Genomic DNA, 8,380 nt, shown 5'->3' on the forward strand with positions numbered 1-8,380 from the left:
GGGACACTTTTATCAGTTTTCCTGTGCATTTGCTCTTGGTAGCCTTTTATTACAGCCATAAGAAGCCATATCATCCAATGACATGAACAGATCCACATCATCCAATGATGATGTGGCTCTGTTCGTGTCATTGAGCACAATGCCTTTTGCATCCTAAAACCACTGAGACCATCATCTTCCCTGCAGACGAAACGATGTCAGCCTTCTTTGGCGCTGGATAGTAGGGCTCTTTCCGCTGAACAGATTGTCTATTAATCTGCAGCTCAACCAGCTGGACCTGCCTCAAATGTTCCTGTAATTCGATCGAGCTGGTGCGCTTTTGGTCAGATGTGAGCAGATGTGATGCCCACCGAATGAAAAAAACCTTCGTTATGCTAAATTCGTTTCGCAGAATTTTCTGAAATCTCTCACGCGTGACGCTAACACCATTGGCTTGGTGATTTATATCCAGTAGCCTGTAATGCATTGCCATATGTTGAATACCATAAATGTTTTCCTCGCTGGTGGCAGTCTCAAGACGTCCAGAACTTGGATCATATTTAAGAACCTCCCCGCCCTTCCTAAATTTAGATACCCACATTTTCACTTCGATAAAGTTGAAGTGTCACCCTGTAATGCAGCATGCATGTCAGCATAAAGGTCCTTGGAGTCTAATCCTTTCTTCTGCAGGTACCTGATAACATAACGATGTCAAATGTTGTCTCCTTCCCGGGAAACTTGCTACGAATTACATTTGAAATCTCTTTTGAAAAGTCGGATGTCAGTTTACCTGAAAAAAACACAATGCTATTATTAATAAAGAGAGATGAAATGAATGCATGTAAGTTTTTCTATGTCCAGCGGCACTCGTTCATAGTTAGTGCATAAACTTTTCTCCTATACATCGTAAAAAAGTATTTTAATGAATCAAGAAAAATAACAAAAAATATAACCTACATGTAAATTAATATTCAAAGTTGGACTTCCTGTTCTCATCATTATTATATATGGAAAATGGAGTATTGATTTCCTTAAAATTAAATGAAAAGCAACATGTGTCTTTAAAAATAAGCAATTAAGCCAAGAATAATTAGGAAGCAAGATAAAAAGGACGAAAGCAACCATGAGGAGGAATGAATATTGACAAATAATACAAATTAAGTGACTGGTAAGATAATTTAACTTTAGTTAACATTCTTAACATAATATTCATAGAAACATCGTTCTGCTGACAATTCCTGAATTTTATTCATTTCTATTTTGGTATATTGAAATCATTAACATTATGGATGTAAATAGCGAATAACCTGAATAATTGATACTCATGAAATGTGTAAAATTGTCTAAGATTATAAACTTATTAAAATCAGGTTCATGTTCTAGTAGTGTATAAAACGTATTTCGTACCGTTTATTACGGACAAAAGTGGCATTTTGTCCTTGACGGTGTCTATCCGGTACGCTAGATTCTCCAGTTGCTACGCCATATTCATGCTAGCATTTTTACTGACATTTCCAGATGAAATAATGTTTGCGATACAACCATCTTTCAGTCTCATTGGATTCTGTTTTATCTTAACGTTATTACTTCATGCAACTAGAATCACACGTGTATGTGTGTGTATGTGTGCGTGTATATATATATATATATATATATATATATATATATATATATATATATATATATATATAATATAAATAATATATAAATATATGCTTATATCCATACATATATGTACATACCTACATCTATATGTATACATACATGCATATATGGGTACTGGACATAAAAAAAAAAACGCTAAACACAATGAGAAACGGAAACATAGAAAACGAACTCTTTTCCGAACAGCGAAAAAAAACAAACAAACGAGACATGCAACATAAAGTGTATAACCCTTCGTCTGTTGTCCCTCTTTCATCTACTCCACGTTTCGAAGTCAAGGACAATACGCGACTCTGTTGAAACAGTCCTTCCAGCAAAGCAAATTAAATAAAATTTGGAATTTTTTGCGGAGGGTGAAAGTGTTAACAAGAACAGCACAGTGAGAACAAGACAGTAAAAAAAAAAAGTTGAGAGCTGTAGGGCCAAGACGATAGAAAAATTATTATTAACGCTAGGAAGACGAGCCATGAGGAGACAGGAAAGCACGTCTTTTCTTTAGGAGGGACATGGACAGAAACAGCGATCCCTTTGCATCACATGTGAGCGACGAGAGAGCCAAGGAGGAAGAGTGAGAGAGAGAGGGAAAGGTGAAATGGAGAGAAGAATAGAAAGGATGAAGAAAAAGAGAGGGAGAAAGATAGACAGAGACGAGATAGCAGAAGAGTGCACGTCATAAATCTTAAGATAAAACTTACTTGGAAATGGATGGTTTGCGTTGTATCTTACCAGTCAATTAATTTGTATTATTTGTCAATACTCATTGCTCCTCGTGCTTGCTTTTGTTCTTTTTATCTTGCTTAGTAATTATTCTTGGCTAAATTGCTTATTTTTCTAAAGGCACGTGTTGCTTTTTTTTTATCTTAAGGAAATCAATACTTTATTTTCCATATATATATATATATATATATATATATATATATATATATATATATATATATATATACAGAGAGAGAGAGAGAGAGAGAGGGAGGGGGATAGAGAGAGGGAGAGAGTGAGAGAGAGAGAGACAGACAGACAGACAGATAGATAAGACAAGACACACAGTACGTCCACACAGCTGCTACATATAAGCGCTGCGCACAGACACATCTGAGTGCCTCACACTGAAACGCGTACTTCTTCACAATCCCCGTGTATACACACACGCACGATCACATGAAGTTTATACTTGCCCACTTGCTAACGAACTCATACAATCACGCTCGCCCATACACATAAAATCGCACACAATATCTCTCCCTTTCTCTATCTCTCTTTCACATACACATACATACTTGCGTTCCCACATACACTACCGGTGTCACTGTTGTCTTCTTTGCCACCATTTCCGCCAGCAACTTTCTTCGGGTCAATTCAACCTGTGGCACCATTAATTCAGACATGTTTTTTTTCTCTCTCACCATTTCTTTTCTCCGTCTGTTCAATCCCATTCTTCCTTCTACAAGAATATTTGCGCAAGGGATCAAAGTCCTCTTCCATTTTATGAACGTCAAAATAATACAACTCGTGCTTTCTGTATTTTCTGTATTTTCCGTATTTTTGTATATTTTTAGCAACATTTATATATATGCATACATACACAGACACAGACAGACACACACACACACACATATAGACGCATATAGATAAATACATATATATATATATGTATATATATACACACACACAGATTGTGTGAGACAGACAGACAGCTAACAAGCTAGATAGATAGATAGATAGATTCCTCTGTTGGAAATATTTCGTTGGGCATGTTTTCGTTAATTTTTTTTTTTTTGCAATAGTTTCAATTTAATAGCTGTTTATTTCTCAATTTAATTTTCTTCTGAAAATATTGAAGACTTATATATAGACATAATTTTCATCTAAAAATATATATATATAACAAAAGATTTCACACTGATAAATATCTGAATATAAAACGAAGAGAGACTTTGCATTCTGCAGAAAGTTCTTTACTTGCTCATTTGAGTTCTGGACACTAAAATTATCTAAATTAAATACGTATTTCCTTTTTTAAAATCATATTTGGGGAATTTTTATATAAACTTAAAAAAACTTGTCTCCATAATGCAATAATCATTAGTGACCAAAGTTAATTAAAAATGTTTCCGGTGAATTAGATGTAGAAAAATCACAAGTAGAAGGTAAAAAATATATATTAGTTAAGATGAGACCACATTTAGCACTTTGTTATTGAATAATAATATATATTCATAGTACTATCAATTGTGGTATCAGTCCAAGTTAATCAACCGTTATCGATTGATATAACACTTATGGGAAAGCATAGGTTTTAAGAAAAAATATGACGATTCTAAACTTATATGTCATATCTGTCGAATGCACCAAAAAATGTAGTTTGAAATTATCCCTCTATACACGCATACATATATACATGCATGCTTGCATACACGCATGCATGCATACATACATACATACATACATACATACATACATACATACATGATTTCACTGTGAATAAAGATAGAGTGACCAGGGAATATTGCAGTCAGAACTCTCCTCTTACATTAAAGAACTATTCCACAATGCATTTGCAGTACCAGTGTTTATCGCAACATTTAGGATACTTAAGTGGTCTGTAGAAGAAATCCATTCCATAGATATCAAAATCAGTGTAGACGAAATTAGAATACCGTATGATACCAGTATCTGCTAAACAGCAGCAGCAAAAATGAATGTATAAATGCAGTGCTGAAAAGTGAAGTGAGCAACATCGTACGAGTTGGCAGTGAGCTCCTCAAGAAGCACCCTTTCCTGATGATCTCCTATACAGCCCCAAAATAGCTGAGCCCTCTTACATCAAAGAAGATCTGGATGGAAAGTACTCATCATACAAAAAAAGAAGAAAGAAGACTATGCATGTCTTCTATTCACGTCTATATTGCCCACAAACTTGAAAAAGCCAGTAGAATTCACACGAAGTGCTGTCTCTCTCGGATACAAGACCACTACATCACACTTTGAGGGCTATGCGTTTTCAATCCAGGAACAGGAGATTGCCACAAAGTTCCTAGTGAACAAAAGAGAAATTAACGCTCTTGTGATCCCAAGGTCAACCACATGCGTAGGTTATGTAATGTTTCTGTGGAAAACATCACGCGTGTAATTAGCAGCCGTCCTAAAATGTCGTCACGGTACTACCTCCCTACTCGCACGATGTTGTTGCTAAAACAACTTACAATGCCATCTGCAAAAATGACTGTCCCGAAATAAACTTAGTAAACCCTTCTGTTATGGAATGCATTCATAAAACACTAACTCAAGGAATACTGGAGGAATATTCCCATCAAAACCTCTTTCAAATGTAACCATAACAGACCGAATATTGTTGAATGGGACAGAGGCGCAAAGGTATGTACCATCATAGAGGTCACCTGCACTGTAGATATAAATGTCTATTTGAAGATCAAAGAAAAAGAGGATATCTATGGACAACTGCTTCGAAACGTCGAGCTTCTATATCCAGACTATGTATTCATATTCATACCAATAATTATTGCAGCACTAGGTTTTGTTAGTAAATGATTAAAGGAGAATTTGGATTGACTGGGATTCTCAGAAATAGAAATCTACCGTACATTAAAATTCCAATCTGAGAGTGGAAGAGTAAAAATATGCAAAACTTTTCACAAGTCTCAAATGTGAACTTGTCTATGTTAACTACATCCCAAAGATGGAGACTTGTATCTTTGTTGGAAATCGGCTCCTTCCTTAGTGAAAGATTTATAATAATTCAAATATAGAAGAGACAGATACATAATTATTAATACATATATTAGTTTCCAATTTTGGAATAATTCCAGCCATTTCGGGGAAGGAAATATGTCGATTACATGGACGCCAGATACTCATTGTACCGCTCCAAGAAGATTAAAGGCTAAGTCGACTTTGGCATAATTTGAAATCATATAGTAAGGACGGACAAAGTATCCTAAGCATTTTGCCTGGTGTGGTATCGATTCTGCCAGCTTGAAGCATTTATATCTAGACTAGCAGAAATACCCGGCGTTGCTCGGGTTAGGGATTCACACAGATAGACAGACACACACACACACACACACACACACACACACACACACACACACACACACATTCCCAATACATGTAGGATTCCTCACCATACAGGTGACAGGCACAGCTGTAAGATGCATTACGGATCTATAGCAATTGAAAGGGCATGACCCAATTGAAATAACAACGTGTGACGTTTGGAGTAAAGGGAAATGAAAGTGTCGCCTCTGGAGTTTGCAAATGACCACTATACCGATAGGTAACTGTGCAGACAAAATTTACAATCGATAAATGTCTTAGAACAACCAGTCTCTCATCTGGGAAGGCCTTGAAATCAATGTTACCAACTGGGGACTATGTGTGTCGCAGTGATAATAAAAAGACTCAAAAGAGGTATGTAACGAAATAATTTTACTCAACACTTTGCAAGTGAATCAGTGGAGGCAAAGATACGTCTCATTTACTTGACAATTTATGCACCACATTGCAGAAGGGTACTCTTACACTGTTGTACCGTTAAATTACAAATAATGCTCATCTGTTATGTTCGGGTTAAAATTTCATCGACATCAAAAATATATAAATTTTCATGGGAGTTATGGCCGTTATGCATAGAATATAATTTCCAAATTTTATAAAGATCCATTCGGTACTTTTGACGTAGTTTTGGATAAGAAAACAAATGACTAATGTGTGTGTTTGTGTGCATGTGTATGTGTGTGATGGGTGTATATATGTATAGATATCTGTATGCATGTATATATATTACAGGTACATCTATATATACATCTACACATATGTATACATATATATGTATGCATATAGATCTATATCTATATATATATCTATACATATACGTGTACATATACATCTATATGTATACATATACATCTCTCTCTCTCTCTCTCTCTCTCTCTCTCTCTCTCTCTCTCTCTCTCTCTCTCTCTCTCTCTCTCGCTTTCACTCTTTATCTCTTTCTCTCTCTCTGAAAGTATCTGTCATTACAGTATCGAAATGTGATTGTTTCAGTTAGTAGAATAGTTTCATTTTTAAAGTGAAAGTATTTGACATGAGTGTTTTTGTTTCACTTTTGACACGTAATACTTAAATAGTGGAGGAGATATTATGTTGCCGTGGGCTCGAACACTGCAACAAGTTAAAAAAGTTTTTGACTAAAACACAACTGGGACCCTAAGTAAGGCGTCTATAAAATTTGAATTAAATTCGTTGCGTAGTTCTCGAGTTTTAGGGATTCACACACACACACACACACACACACACACACACACACATACATACATACAGACAGACAGACAGACACACATTCTCATTTATATATATATAGATGTATAACACATACACATACAAACACACACACACAAACACACACAACCACACACACACACACATATATGTGTATGTATGTATATTAAATATATATGTATATATATATATATATATATATATATATATATATATATATATATATATATATATATATATATATATATATATGTGTGTGTGTGTGTGTGTGTGTGTTTGTGTGTGTATACGTGTGAGTGTGTGTATGAAAAGTCGATACACATATCCGAATACACCACCGTGAATGACAGGCCATGAGATAAAGAAATATCCAGCAGTCAGACACAAAAATGACTGATTGAATGAAATGAGAATCTCTTCTCGTTAAGAAAATGCAATAAGTTGTTAGTTGGACCTGTCTAGTTGTTGAAGGAGATTTTTGAGGAAGAAAAGCAAATGAAAAACGTATTCCGATATAAAAAAATCTAAAATATGTTGTTCTAAATATCATTCAATTTTGAGTGCTGCAGAGTATTGCCTCCGCCAATACCCTACAAAATTCCAAATAGATTTAGCAGGTGAAAGTGAAATCCATAATGCTTCCAAATACCAACATTGGAATGCTTTCGGAAACATCTTGCATACATTATATACAATAGTAGCAATACGTAGAACTATCTTTGACCATAATTTAGAAATATTATTTGTCATTTTATAGAAACATTATGTATCAAAATGACACTGATAGAAAAACTTGGGGCAATAATAGAAATATGAGAAATATCTCGCTACAATGATTGAGTTGAGGATTTCTATTAGGTACATTGGTATCTGGAACAATCACCTCAGTGGCTGTGTGGTAAGTAGCATGCTTACTTAACACATGGTTCCAGGTTCATTCCCACTGCGTGGCTCGTGGGAAAGTGTCTTCTACTATAGCCTCGGCTTGAGAAAACCGTGTGAGAGGGTTTGGTAGACGGAAACTGAAAGAAACCCGTCGTATATGTATATATATATATATATATATATATATATATATATATATATATATATATATATATATATATGTGTGTGTGTGTGTGTGTGTGTGTGTGTGTGTGTGTGTGTGTGTGTGTGTGTGTGTGTCTGTGTTTGTTCCCCAACATCACTTGACAACCGATGCTGGTGTGTTTACGTCCCCGTAGCTTAGCGGTTCAACAAAAGAGACCGATAGAATAAGAACTAGGCATCAAAAGAATAAGTCCTGGGGACGATTTGCTCGACTAAAGGCGGTGCTCCAGCATGGCCGCAGTCAAATGACTGAAACAAGTAAAAGAGTAAAAGAGAGTATATGTATTTCGAAGCATGTTACTCGATGTCTAACACAATGTTGATACATATGAAAACATCTAATGATGACTTG

Source organism: Octopus bimaculoides, chromosome 1 (genome assembly GCF_046866305.1).
Source record: "Octopus bimaculoides isolate indiv1 chromosome 1, ASM4686630v1, whole genome shotgun sequence".
NCBI lineage: Eukaryota > Metazoa > Mollusca > Cephalopoda > Octopoda > Octopodidae > Octopus > Octopus bimaculoides.